The sequence below is a fragment of the Pelodiscus sinensis genome, chromosome 25 (genome assembly GCF_049634645.1).
Source record: "Pelodiscus sinensis isolate JC-2024 chromosome 25, ASM4963464v1, whole genome shotgun sequence".
Lineage (NCBI taxonomy): Eukaryota > Metazoa > Chordata > Testudines > Trionychidae > Pelodiscus > Pelodiscus sinensis.
Window position 1 is genome coordinate 15,275,038 of NC_134735.1, and position 13,895 is coordinate 15,288,932.

Consider the following 13,895-nt stretch of genomic DNA (forward strand, 5'->3'; position numbering starts at 1 on the left):
CCTGGAGTAGGGTCCTCCTCCATGTATTGTAACCATCAGTCTGTGCCCTGGCCCCGTGGAGGGTGGGAGGGCACTTGTGTTGTGTTAACCTGTGGAACTCCCTGCCAGTTGGGGCTGTGAGGTTTTGGGCTAATCAATGGTGTTTGACAGGGAGCAAGATGAATCTCCACACAGTGCCTGGGAGCACATCTGGCAGACGTGGTCTGGGCTCTCAGATCCCCATCACGTGGGATGTGTCCTGCACAGAACTGGGAGAGTGACTGGGGGGTGTCCCATCCTTGCAGCAAAACTCAGGTGGCCCTAGGGCCAGCCCGAGCACTTTCCCCCTCCTGCTAGCCCTCACACACGTAGCCCAGGGACATGTGTGGCCGCAGTGGGGACTTCCCTTGGGGGGCCAGCCAAGGCACCGGGAGCAGGCGAGGGACTCAGTGGGGGCCACGCTCACAGGGCTGTGATGCTGCGGTTTTCCCAGAAGCAGCTGGCTGTGCCTCACAGCCAGGCATGGGACAGTGTTGCCGTTCTGTGTGCTGCACCCTTGTGGAGGTGCGGGCTCTGGCCTGAGTCCCTGGGGCCCTGGCTGGCTCCAGCTGGCATCCACCCTTCCCTCCTGGTGCCACCAGATGTGTGTGAGCAGCACGGTCCCAGGTGTGCCCTGGAGCTGCCTGCCATGACCACATGCCGCTCGGTCACCAGGCTGCACATGCTTGCACATGCTGCTTACTGCCTAATGCTACACAGCCCGTGCAGCTCACATGGCCTGAGTGATGTGCTCTCCCCTCCCCGCTCCAGGCACCTGGCTCCCCCTCCCCGCCGCCCTTGTGAGTGCAAAGTGCAACACTCACCGGTGGATCCTTCCCTGGCCTCCGAGGGTGCGCGGGAGACGTTGGGGCTGCCGGAAGGGGCCTGCAGGGTGGCAGTGCTGGCCTCATCCTCCGACCCTCCGACTTGCTCCAGGGTCTGGGCTGGATGGCCCTGCTGGGCGAGCGCCTGGGCCATGTGGGCAAAAATGTCCGCATTGCGGCGATGGGAGCGGGTGCTGTGCAGGGCTTTCTCCTCCTGCCAGAGGTCCATGAGGGCTTCCAGCTCCCCTGATGACCAGGATGAGGCCCGTCTTTTTCTGCCTCCTGCGCTGAGGATGCAGGTGCCTGATCCCCCCTGGAACTGCCATCGTGCTCTGGGTGGCGTTGGCGACAGCAGGGGTCACGTGGCAGAGCTCTGGCCAGAGGTCTGAGAAGGGCTTCTGCCTCGTGACCTTAGCAGCCTGTGTCTGCTTTAAGGGGGCTCGGGTCACCAGGAAGTCTGGGAGCTGACTGCGGCTACAGAGCCTCCAAGCGTCCGCTAGGGCTTTTTTCCATTTAGCCTGCTTTTGTGCAAAACGTCTTAGCTGCCTGTCTACACTGGCCCTCTTGTGCAAAAACATTTACGCAAGAGGGCTTTTTCCTGAATGGGAGCATCGAAGTATTTGCGCAAGAAGCACTGATTTCGCACAGAAGAACGTCAGTGCTCTTGCACAAATTCAAGCGGCCAGTGTAGACAGCTGGCAAGTTTTTGCTCAAAAGCACCCTACGTGTGAAACTGATTGTTCCTTCCTAAGTTGAGTATTTTGCATTTGTCCTTATTAAACTTCATCCTATTCACCTCAGACCATATCTCTAATGTGTCCAGATCATTTTTAAGTACCTGTGCATCTGGAGAAGTGATTGTCAAGAGAAGTTATCAAGTATCTTACAAGTTTATTCAATGACATTCTTAAGATTCTTGCTGAATGGCATAAAAGCTTTGTGGTGCCTATTTTTAAACATAGGGAAGAGATTACATTGTGTGATAATTATGGCCAAATTAAGCTCATGTCATGTTGGTATGAAATGATGGAAGAAGATTACTGAAAAGCAACTGCACGGAATGGTTGAAATTTGGAATGTTTGATATGGACTCATGCTGGGAAGGAGCATAATTGGTGCCATAGTTTCACTATGACTTCTCATAGAGAAGGTCAGAGAAAAGTCACAGCAATTGAGGAAGGTCTTTGTGAACCTGGAGGATGCATAGCATCATGTACCAGGAGAAACGTGGGTGAAGTTTGAGACAGAGAGGAGTGCAAGAAGGACATGCCTGTGTTATCCAGGATATGCATGATGACTGTAGCAGTCAAAACTAAATGAGGCTCAAATAAAGAATTTCCAGTGAACACTGGTCTTCATCAGGGCTCAGCACTCAGACTTTTTGTCTATCGTTGTCATGGAAGGGGTAAGTGAGAATGCATGGAGGAACATGCTGCTCGCTGATGACTTAGTGACACGTGCGGATGAGTGTGAGATCCTGCAAGCCATCTTTGAACAGTGGCAGTACATTTTGAGCAGACTGGGTGTAGGGTGACCACTGAGGACATCACGGCTGAGGGAATAAAAGCTATCAGAAGCAGAGAAGAAGTGTGAAAGCATTGAAACTAATGGCTGCTGCTAATGGCACTCTCCTGCGTGAGTAGTAGGCTGCTTGGTGCAAATGGCTGGCACTGAAGTCAGTTCTCTGTGACAAAAAGATGCCAATAAAGTTAAAAGGCAGAGTGTATGAAGCTGCAATTCAACCAGCTTAATTGTAGAGAAGAGGCTTGGCCAGCCCTAGGAAAGGAAAGCAGTATGCACCTTTTCCACCACGGGAATGAAAACATTAGGTGGTCAAGTGAGATTGAATTTGTCTAAGACATTAAGATGATGAACATTCTGGAGCTGGGAGAGAAGGATACTGTTATTCTGTCTGCAAAATAGAAACTACCAAAAGAGCAAGGCTTTGCACTGGGGCGTGGGTGTGAACCCAAACCAGAATGGGACTCTAAACAGCCTAAGGGTACGTCTAGACTACCGCGTTTTGTCGACAGAAGTTTTGTCGACAGATACTGTTGACAAAACTTCCGTCGACAAAGAGCGTCCAGACACATTGAGTTCTGTCGACAAAGCAAGCTGCTTTGTCGACAGAACTCTGTAGTCTGGACGCAATGTTACAGGCAATAACACCTTCTGTCGACAGAAACTCTGTCGACAGAAGGTGTTATGCCTCGTAAAATGAGGTTTACCAGCGTCGACAAAACTGCTGAGTTCTGTCGACGTTATGTCGACAGAACTCCGCGGTAGTGTAGACGCTGGTATAGTTTTGTCGACAAAAGTCCACTTTTGTCGACAAAACTAGGTAGTCTAGACACACCCTAATGCAGGTTGCTCCAGTTGAAGACACATTGAGGGACACTAGGCTATAGCAATACAGAATCACAGAAATGTAGAGCTTGAAGGGACTGAGAGACGTAATCAAATCCAGTTTCCTTGGCAGTCCTAACCAACGTTTATTCAACCTGGTCATAGAAACCTCCAAGGATGGGGATTCTAGAACTTCCCTTGGAAGCGTGTTTCAGAGCTGAACCATTCTTAGCAGTGGAAAGCTTTTCTTCAGAGCTAAATGAAATCTCCCTTGTGCAAGATTAAGCCCATTACTTTTGTGCTGCCTTCAGTGGCCATGAAGAATAACTGATCTCCGACGTCCTAGCCCTTTAAATGCTTGGCACTCTGTATTCCTCTCTCACAGAGCTGTCCCATCCATAGGGTCATTTGGGGTGGCTGCCCCAGACCCTGCACTTTGGGGGCCTCATGGCAGTGTCTCAACCATCCTATGGGGCTGCTCAGGAGATTATTGGGAGACTTGGTACAAGGAGGCATCAGGGGCTGCCCTTTCCACTCTTCATGGCAGCGGTGAAGTGGAGCACAGCAGGCTGGGAGATTGGCGGCAGGGTCAAGTGGAGCAGGCTGCCGTGTCACTCTGGCACCCACCACCACTGCGAGTGGGTGGGGGGGCAACCTCGGCTGCCACCCCATGTCAGGCCCCCTGGTAATCCCCATGACTTGCATTACTTGGAGGAGAGGGCTTCAAGCAAGGAGGTGGGGCTTGATGGAAGGGGCAGGATGGGAGGAGCAGAGGCAGGTGGGGTCAGGGCCTGTAATGGGGTTGCTGTCCTGAGCTCTGCGCCTGGGGCATTGGGGGGGGGGGGGGTTGCTAATTGTGCTTGAGTACCTACACACCCACTCCCTAGTGCAAAGCCTCACTTTTGTGTTAGTTTCTGTTTTGCAGCCAGATACCATGTCCACAGCAGACCAACCCACCTCTCTCTCCACCTCTGTCTACAATAGCTCCTTCTCTCCTAGGTCCAGGTATAACAATCACCATCCTCTTTAGATTAGCCTGGAACTCATTTGAAGGCAACCAAGACCTCTGTCTTCATTTCTCAGGACTAAACCAGCCCAGATTTGTTTAAACTGAGCTCATACGGCAGAATTTTTAACCCTTGTACAAGTACAGACACGCAGTAGTGCTGCTCAAGTCAGTGTGCTAAAAAAAGGAGAGTAGCATAGCAGCTTGGGCTAGCTTCTTGATCACTTACACAAGGTAGCCCAGGCTGGGAACCACAATCCAGCTGCAGAATATAAGAATCCAGCAATATCTTGGCTATCCATTCTTCTAAAATTGAATGGAATTCCTGATTTTCTCCACCATCACCCAGAAATTAAGTGAGCTCTCCACCATCCTTCTACTCCAGTGGTGGCCAACCTGTGGCCCAAAGGCTGCATGTGGCCTGTTGGGGTTCTATGTGTGACCCACGAGACAGTCTGGTATCAGAGGGGGAGCCGTGTTAGTCTAAATCTGCAAAAGCAGCAAGGAGTCCTCTGGCACCTTATAGACTAACCGAAGTGTTGGAGCATAAGCTTTCATGGGCAAAGACAAAATGGGTCTTTGCCCACGAAAGCTTATGCTCCAACACTTCGATTAGTCTATAAGGTGCCACAGGACTCCTCGCCGCTTTTATGAGACAGTCTGTTTACTGTTGCCCGTGAATCTGCTGGTTTCTGTCCATGTAGCTTTTTCCTACCGGTATTACTAAAGTGACGGGCACTTAAAGGAAGAGCACCTGGAGTGAGGTGCATGCTGATTGCACACAACATTGACTGTGTGAGCCGTGTGCTCCGCCTGCATTCAAAGCACTGCTGTGATTCAGTCAATGCATCCTGCAGATTGTAGGTTCACAATCACAATTAGCAAAATACCCTTCCCGGGAGGCTCTCTTGGTTACAGCGGCCCACTCATTAGCCTCAGTTGCCCATCACTGCTCTACTCCTTTTAGGCTGGTCCTTCCAGGCTGATGGGCACCCGCTCCACTGATTATTTGCCAACTCTGTGTGACATGTGTTTCATTTCCACCAGGTTTCACCTCTGGAAGTGCCTATCTCAGCTAGCCCAAGCTAACATGCCCTTGTGGGCAACTGTTCTCACAGGAAGGGCATCGAATGAATCTTCTTCCCCCAGGAGAGAAGACATTGGAATTGGTCTGGGGCTTGTTTGAAGTTTCTGAAAGTGATTTCATTACTGAGAAAACCCCTGCCTGCCTTGTCTCTCATCTCCGCCTGCCAATGTGCAGCGTTTTGTCTTGGTTGATAACAGAATTTTTAATTATTGTAATTATCACTTGAAAATTGGGTTCCTGCCACAGACAATTCAAAATTAGAGTCTGTTACTTTTTGTCTTTGTTAATGTTTTTTAATCTGAGGTTTCATTGCCTATCGTGTGTGTGTGTGTGTGTGTGTGTGTGTGTGTGTGTGTGTGTGTGTATACATATACACAAACATAAATATATCTACACACACACACACACGTACACGCACATGCACACACACACACGTACACGTACACGCACACACGTACACGCGCACACACACACACACACACACACACACAGAAATACATTTTAAGGCCAGAAAGAATCGTTCTAATCATCTAGTGGGACTTTGAGCATAACACAAACCAGAGAATTTCTTCCTGTGGGGCCAACGGCCTCTGCAGGCCCCTGGGCAAGATGTGTGGGGGCTGGCTCCGCCCTCCTGGAAGGGGCGGGGCTGAGGGCACAAGGGGCAGGGTAGAAAGCAGCCGACCCTCAACACTGCCTGGAGGGTGGCGCCACTCCACGCCCCCGGCCATTGCACTGGCTAGAGTGCACAGTGTGGTGCTCTGGCAGCGATTTAAAGGGTCCAGGGTTCTGGCTGCTGCTGCTTCTACATTGATGGGGGGCGGAGTGCATGGGGAGAGAGAGGGTATGTCTACACTACAGCGCTAATTCGAACTAACGGATCCAGACTAAAAAACTAGTTCGAATTAGCGTTTTGCTAATTCGAACTAGCATGTCCACATTAAGTGGACCCTGAACGTCCGTTAGTTTGAATTAACTTTGTAGTGTAGACATCCCTAGAGAGAGCTAGTTATAATTTTCAGAAGTGATTTGTGATTATGGATGCCTCAATTTGTGTGTGCCCAACTTGAGTTCCAGGCATATTTTTCTGGGATTTGTTTTCTCTGTCTCTCATAAACATGTTTCTGTGTATCGGCAGCCTTTGTTCTTGCTCTCACAGCTGAGTACAAGTAGCTCTCTGGAGCTGTTAGGGGTTACTGGTGACCTGCAGTGGGAGTCAAAGAACATTAATTCAATTCTCTGAGCTCCATTCAGTCCTTGGCCTCCTGCAAAACCATCAACAATATGGAAGAGGCCAGGTAGGCTACTGGCTGCCCTTGGAGGGTGTGCAAGGCCTAACTAAAGATGAAGCCCTCTTGGGGAAGGAACTGGATGATGATGAGGGCGGGGGGGCTGGACTCGATGACCTCTCGAGGTCCCTTCCAGTCCTATTATTCTAGGATTCTATGATGAAAGGAAGGCGGGAACAGAATGAGATAGCAGGGAGCGAAAGGGAGAAGCATTGCAGTCCCTCCCTGGGAGTAGAGACTGGAGTGACTGGGAGGGTTAACGAGGAAGCACACGGAACTGCTGGGTCTGGGATTCTTACCCGAGTAAAGGGGTCAGGCAGAAGACCACAGGAGACAGGGAGCAGACACGGGGTTGTGGAGGAGACTCCCAAGTGAGAAGTTCTGATAAAAGAGCATGACCTGGATTTCAGGGGAGAGAGCCTTCGGAGACTTTGGATGGAAAAACCAAGCAAGGGGAATTCAAGAGTCAGGCAAGCCTGTGCAGGGCAGAAGCTGGGTTTGGTTTATATTTTGGGTTCAGGGTTTATTGAGGGACTCTAGAAAGGAACCTTGAGAGGCTTGATGCAGTGCTGGCTGCAGTAGGAAGGCTGATGGAGCAGTTTGGACTGCAATGCAGGCAGTGGGAGGGCCTGGCTTTCCCCACCAGACATTGGGACGGTGCTGTGAACTCTGGGGAGAAGAGAAGGATGACAGAGAGCCCAGAAAGAAGGGCTTAAGAACTCCAGGCCCAGAGTCCTGGGCAAAGACCTCTGGTAAGGAGATGAGAGGGTTAGTTATACTTTTGATACCCTAGAAGGAGTGGAACTAAAGCATGACCTGGCCGGAGGGCAAGCCACAAGGAAAAGTGAAAAAAAGGAAAGCAGGAGACAAAGGAAAGCAGGGCTCCTTGGACAATTCAGTCCCTCTGTCTGGGCTACCTGGCAGAAGGGAAAAATCTTTTTACTAAGCTTCAGTGAGACCTAGCGTGAATCCCAATCTCAGTGACACCTGTGTTAATCCAAGATTAAATCCACTGCAGCCAGTCTCATTGGGCACAGATTCATCTGGCAGTTGTCACAGGATTCACTGGGTAAATCAACTTGGTGTTTGAGCAGCTGCGTGTGACTGGGAAAAGAAGCTGAAGGGGTTGATTTTTCTTAGGCTTTTCTTTTTGCCCCCAAAGATTTCTTTCCTTCAAATCTTTGGCTGTCTTGCCTTCTCTGTACACTGAGTTTTAAATTACAGCCTGGGCTCTTGGTTTCAACAAAGCTGCAGAGTTTTGTTTGGTGTGATGGGAGGGACAAGGCAAGGGAATGAATGAGCTCTCTGTTTGGAAGGGAGAACTGATATCCCTTAGTGCGACAGGGTGTATATTCCATGCACTGGGACATGCTCCAATGGCAGGAGCAACAAAAAAGCGAGCAGCCTAGCTCAGTCTGGGCTGGATGGTGGAAAGGAAGGATTTTCCAGAGGCGCTCCAGAGGCAGACCGGCCAGAAACCTGGGAGACTGTGCTGAGCCTCCAGACCCGGCGAAAATGCAGGAGGAAACTGTTGCTGTGGAACCAGAGGGCCCAGAGGCTATGTGCACCAACCTGATTCCAGATCGGGTAGGAGGTAACCCAGGGAGGGTGAGTGAGTCGTATCTCCCACTCAAGTGAGCACAGTGAGCTAAATAAATGGTGGAACATTCTGCCACTTACAGGGCCCTAGCTCAGGGTTCAGTCGAGTAGGGTGAACCCAGGCCCCCCTACTGGTGCTGTGGCCCCAAACTACTGATTCTAGCCACTAGGCTATGCTGCCCTGAATCAAGGGCTATTGCTACTGACTCTAGCCATTAGGCTGTGCTGCCTTGAACCCAGAGCTACCACTGCTGACTCCAGCCATTAGGATGTATTGCCATGAACTGAGGGTTGTGCCATTGACTGTGATGCCCTGAATCCTAGGGCTGTGTTATAGACTGTGGCCATTGGGCAACACTGCCTCAGTACGAGGCATTCTTGCAATGCAACAAATGGTGGAGAAGGTGAGCATCGATCGGGCCTTGCTAAGAAGTCCAGGTAGTAAGACAGGGATAAGAAACCCCCCTGGTCCCTGATAACGGTAGAAGATGGACTTGAAGTGGATGGTGGAAAACCAACAACAGGCAAACCAACAACAACCGCAACACACTCAGCTGGTACAACAGTTGGCCCATCAGCACGAACTCCAGATGACTCAGCATCAGTAACAAGAACTGCTTCATGAGCTGGTTGCTCAGCGCCAGAACCAGGGCCCTCGGTCAGGGCTTGGTGGAGTAGAGTGAGCCCAGACCCCCTACTGGGGCTGTGACCCCAAACTACCTACTTTAGCCATTAAGCTGCACTTCCCTGAACTGAGGACTGCACCATTGACTCTAGCCATTAGGCTGTGCTGCTATGAACCCGAAGGCTGTGTTATAGACTGTGGCCATTGGGCCACACTGCCTCAGGATGAGGCATAGTTACAACATGACACTTACATTGAACAAATGCAGATAATTACAACATGGCTGTGTCTAGACTGGCAAGTTTTTCTGCAAAAGCAGCTGCTTTTGCGGAAAAACTTGCCAGCTGTCTACACTGGCTGCTTGAATTTCCACAAGAACACTGACTTCCTACTGTCTCAAATCAGTGCTTCTTGCGGAAATACTATGCTGCTCCCGTTCGGGCAAAAGTCCTTTTGCGCAAAGCTTTTGCGCAAAAGGGCCAGTGTAGACAGCTGAGATTTGTTTTGCGCAAAAAAGCCCCGATCGCGAAAATGGCAATCGGAGCTTTTTTGCAGAAAGGCGCGTCTAGATTGGCATGGACGCTTTTCCACAAAAAGTGCTTTTGCGGAAAAGCGTCTGGCCAATCTAGACACTCTTTTCCGCAAACGCTTTTAACAGAAAACTTTTCCGTTAAAAGCATTTGCAGAAAATCATGCCAGTCTAGACGTAGCCATGTGTTTGCTCCTTGCATTCTACTTTGTTCCACTTGCCTACTCCCATTTAGGAGCCTGTTACAGTAACCATTCCTCCCTCCCTCCCCATCCCGAACTCTCTCTCTCTGTCATCCATCTATCTTCATAAGAAAGCCCTTATCTAATCTAATCCAACCTTATCTATAACTAGATAGAAAGGCAAACTGTCTGCTTCTCCTTACTCCATTTCTTTCAATACCTCCCTGCTAATCCAATGCAACAGGATATCATATCGCCTGGGAAGTACAAGGTAGCACTAAACCATCTGGCCAATTTTGTTCCTGACATTTTCCAACAAGGGTAAAACTTTTGAGGTTTCAGCCCTCCTACAGCAGATGAGCTATGAGCACACCGTTGCTGCCTCAGACACATATCACCACCACCTTGGTAGATTTACACCTCCCAATTAGCTTCTCCACCAAGTGCACCATGTTTCTGCCCTGGTGCAATTTCTTAAAGGTTCTAGTAAGTAGCACCTGGATCTGGTGGAAAGTTTAGAAGAATGTTATCCATGATGTGAGACCTGGGGTATGTGCGTGAGGGATGGGGGTAAAGAAACCCAGAATCAAGCTGACCAAAGAAGTAAAACTTACTTTTTCAAAGAGGGGGAGGATCCAAGGAGTTTTATTTGTGTATTAGTCATGTTGCAAGCTTCATTCAAAACAGTAGATGCGCTTAGAAATGGAGAAATAAACCTCCCGCTACCTGCTCAGGAAAAGAAATAATCAGATCCTGCCTCTTGCATAGACAGAGTTTTAATTACCCCTGAAATGCTCATGGTCCCATCTGAGCAGTGTTTCAAAAGCAATCTATTAACAAACAATAACCCCTGGTAAAAAGCAGATGCTATCTCTGCCTCCATGCACGCAAGTGTCCCTATCTTTCCTGCTGCAACATAGATCAATTAATAAACTCTGCTGTTCTGGAGGAGATGTGTGGGGGGTTGAGGGTGACCATTCCTTTCACCCATTCAGGACTGGTCATGAAAGCTAACGATGAGTTGTTGGAACAAATGCCTGTATGAATCCTGAGCAAAGTGCTAGTGTTTGATATCCAGATATAATTGAAACCACTCATTGGCATGGTGAGAATGAGTAATAATTAGTCAGTATTGCTGGAGATACATTTATAATGTAATGAATAGGTTAATACGCCTGTGCATTTTCTGCCCTCTACTGGATGGAAGTGGAATTGCGGAACTGTATGTCCTAGGCCCTATATATTGGTTGCATTAATAGATTTTCTCCTGTGTCTGAGAGTAGAACTCTGCAAATCTATGGATATATTTTTTATATCTGGACTAGAATTCTTCCCCATCATGGCCCAAGGCTTTCTGGGCAGGAAGCTGGTGGTGTGCAGGAGTCAGGACAGGGCCTTGGGAATATGGGGGAAGGTAGGGCAGGAGGCTGGGAGTATGGGGTTGCAAGAATGAGAGGGGTGAGGAGGGGCTCAGAGCAGTGGGTCCCATCCAGCAGGGCTTTCCCTGCCCTCTCCCCCGGCCAGCAGGGACTTTTCTCTCTTCTCCCCTCATTTAACTCCCCTGGTCCTCATCCAACACAGGCCTTCTCTCCCCTTCCAGCCCCACCAGCTGCCTGGGCCTTTTCTCTCTTTCCCATCTCCTCCCTGGCCACCAGTGACCTTCTCTCTCCCCCGGCATTCCTCAGCCACCAGGGATCTTCCCTCTCTCTCTCTGGCTACCCCAGCCACCAGAGGCCTTCTCTCTCCCCCCAGCCTCTCCCGGACACCAGGAGTCTTCTTTCTCCCCCACCCAACTCTGGTTGCCAGGTGCCATCTCTCACCCCACCCCACCCATCGTGAACTTCCCTCCCCCCCCCAGCCATCAGGGGCCCTCTGTCCCCGCAGGGCCCCTGCCACACTTCACCAAGGGCCAGGGAGGGGAAGGGTTTGGAGCCTGCAGGCTGCTTACCCAGTCTGGTGGCAGGTAAGATGCACCTATCTGACTGCAGCTGTGTTGTGATTTGTGCCCCCATGTGTACATGCTTAGTATAAGAAACATGCTCCCAGGCTTGAAGTTACAACACTTTCTCAGCATAATAATCCATAAGCCAATCAAGATTTGCCCCTCCTGGCAGAGTTACCACTGGGGCTGTGTGTTTCCGATTAGTAATTAAACACAATGAGTCAGGGGCTCGTTCGGTTGAAAAACGATCCTTGACAGACTGGAGAAACTGAGAAACCACAACAAGAAAACAAGGGAAGGAATAATTGGATTTTGCCCAAGGCACCCAATAAATCACCCCAACCCAGCATACAGCTACAGCCAATTTAAATCCTACTCCTCAGATAAGCAGTGTTATCTGTGGATGGGCGGGCAGATGCCGTACCAATGCCCACTGCCCTAGTCAGTAGTGCCCTAAGAGCCCAGGGAGGCAGCATGCAAAGATGGGCATGTTAGATGCCTCCTCTGTGGTGCTCAGAAGCACATATGGGGTTTTCTGTGGAGAGTGACACCAAGGCTGGGCCTTTCAGTGGGCCAGAGGGGAGTTAGGTGCTCAGCTCCCACTGCATTTCATAGCTTCCTTGGGCTGCTTTGAAAATCCCAGCCCAAGTGTGTGGGTGATGAGATCCTCTGCTTTGCAGCATTGGGAAGCTCTGAGGGGGGAGGGAGAAGAGTCTGGGTGCAGACAAGTTGCCTGGCATACTCCTTGGATTCTGTCAGCAGGATCTGGTAGGTCTGGGGGAGACTTCCCTCTTGCACCAAGAGTGTGAGCTGGCTGATCTTCATTGAAATCAACAGATTCAAGGGAAGCCAGTGGAGCTAGGCTGATGTACACAGCTGAGGAACTGCTCCTTCCACCATTCTGCTACTCTCCTGCCAGTAATCATCATCCAGTACATACACATCCATAAGAATAAACATGTATAAAAATCAATACTGAGGGATTAAAAGTGCATCATACTTCAATCCATCCCTGTCTATAAAGGACTGAAATCTGCTCTTTTAGCCCAGCGTACATCTGGGATGACTTCCTTCTCTTCCTTGCAGTGTTACTAAGAGCAGAGGTTGTGTGGGCTATTAACAGAACCTCTTCCTGGTCTCTCCAAGTACTCACACTGCTCCCATTAGCACAGTATCTGAGCCCCTCAGACTCTCACTCCTCTAGGGTAGCAAAGTATTATTACCCTCGTTGCACAGCTGAGATCCAGAGAGACCAAACCACAGGTCAAAGGTTAGAGGAAGGAGGTAGCAGAGTAAGGACTTGAATTTATGTCTCAATCTAGTGCCCTAATTCCTAGGCTATCCTTCTTCTGCAGGGGCTCAGCCTGCAACCACCTACCTACCACTGAGAACTCCAGCGGGCAGTGTGCTTGGGCAGTGTCAGAAAAGAGAAAGGAGGCATGTGCCCGGATGTGAGATAGTCAGTGTTTCATTCTCTTTGGGTTGCCTTAATTCCTGGGAAAGCTTTACAGTTGATTTCTGAATCCTTTATGTGGGTTCATAATTAAGAATGGATAAAAATTGTGACAGATACTGCTAAATTTAGGAGCATGATGCTTTGGGGGAAATAAATGTGTTCTTGGTTATCTAAGCTCAAGGGGGAAAACATATAAAGTCCATTTCTTTTATAAACCTTCCTCAGACTTTCTGAGCTTGAAGAAGTCCATAAAATAACCATGTTCAAAGGTTATAGGACATTTATGGGGACAAGGTGAAGTTAAGACTAGAGGTAGTTGGAAAAAAGTTGACCAGACCATTTTCCATGAGGGTGTGTCTAGACTACCTAGTTTTGTCGACAAAAGTGGACTTTTGTCGACAAAACAATACCAGCGTCTACACTACCGCGGAGTTCTGTCGACATAACGTCGACAGAACTCCGCGGTTTTGTCGACGCTGGTATACCTCATTTTACGAGGCAAAACACCTTCTGTCGACAGAAGGTGTTATTGCCTGTAACGTTGCGTCCAGACTACGGAGTTCTGTCGACAAAGCGGCTTGCTTTGTCGACAGAACTCCATGTGTCTGGACGCAAATTGTCGACGGAAGTTTTGTCGACAGTATCTGTCAACAAAACTTCCGTCGACAAAACGCGGTAGTCTAGACGTACCCTGAGAAAACAGTTCTGTTAGTATGGAGATTCTTTGCACAAGCTACTGGGAGGGTGCTCCAACAGTGACAAAATATTCTTTTGACATTTTCAAATATTTGATGTTTTCTATTTTTTATTTTGAAATTACTTTGCATTCAATTGTTTCATTGTGTACGGGTCTGGTTGCCTCATCTCTAAAATGAAATTGGAGTTGGCAACAAAATGGGCAACAAAAATTACAGTATTAGGGTTATGGGGCAGATTTTTTATGAGGAGAGGTTAATGCGACTGGGACTTTTCAGCTTGGAAAAGAGATACCT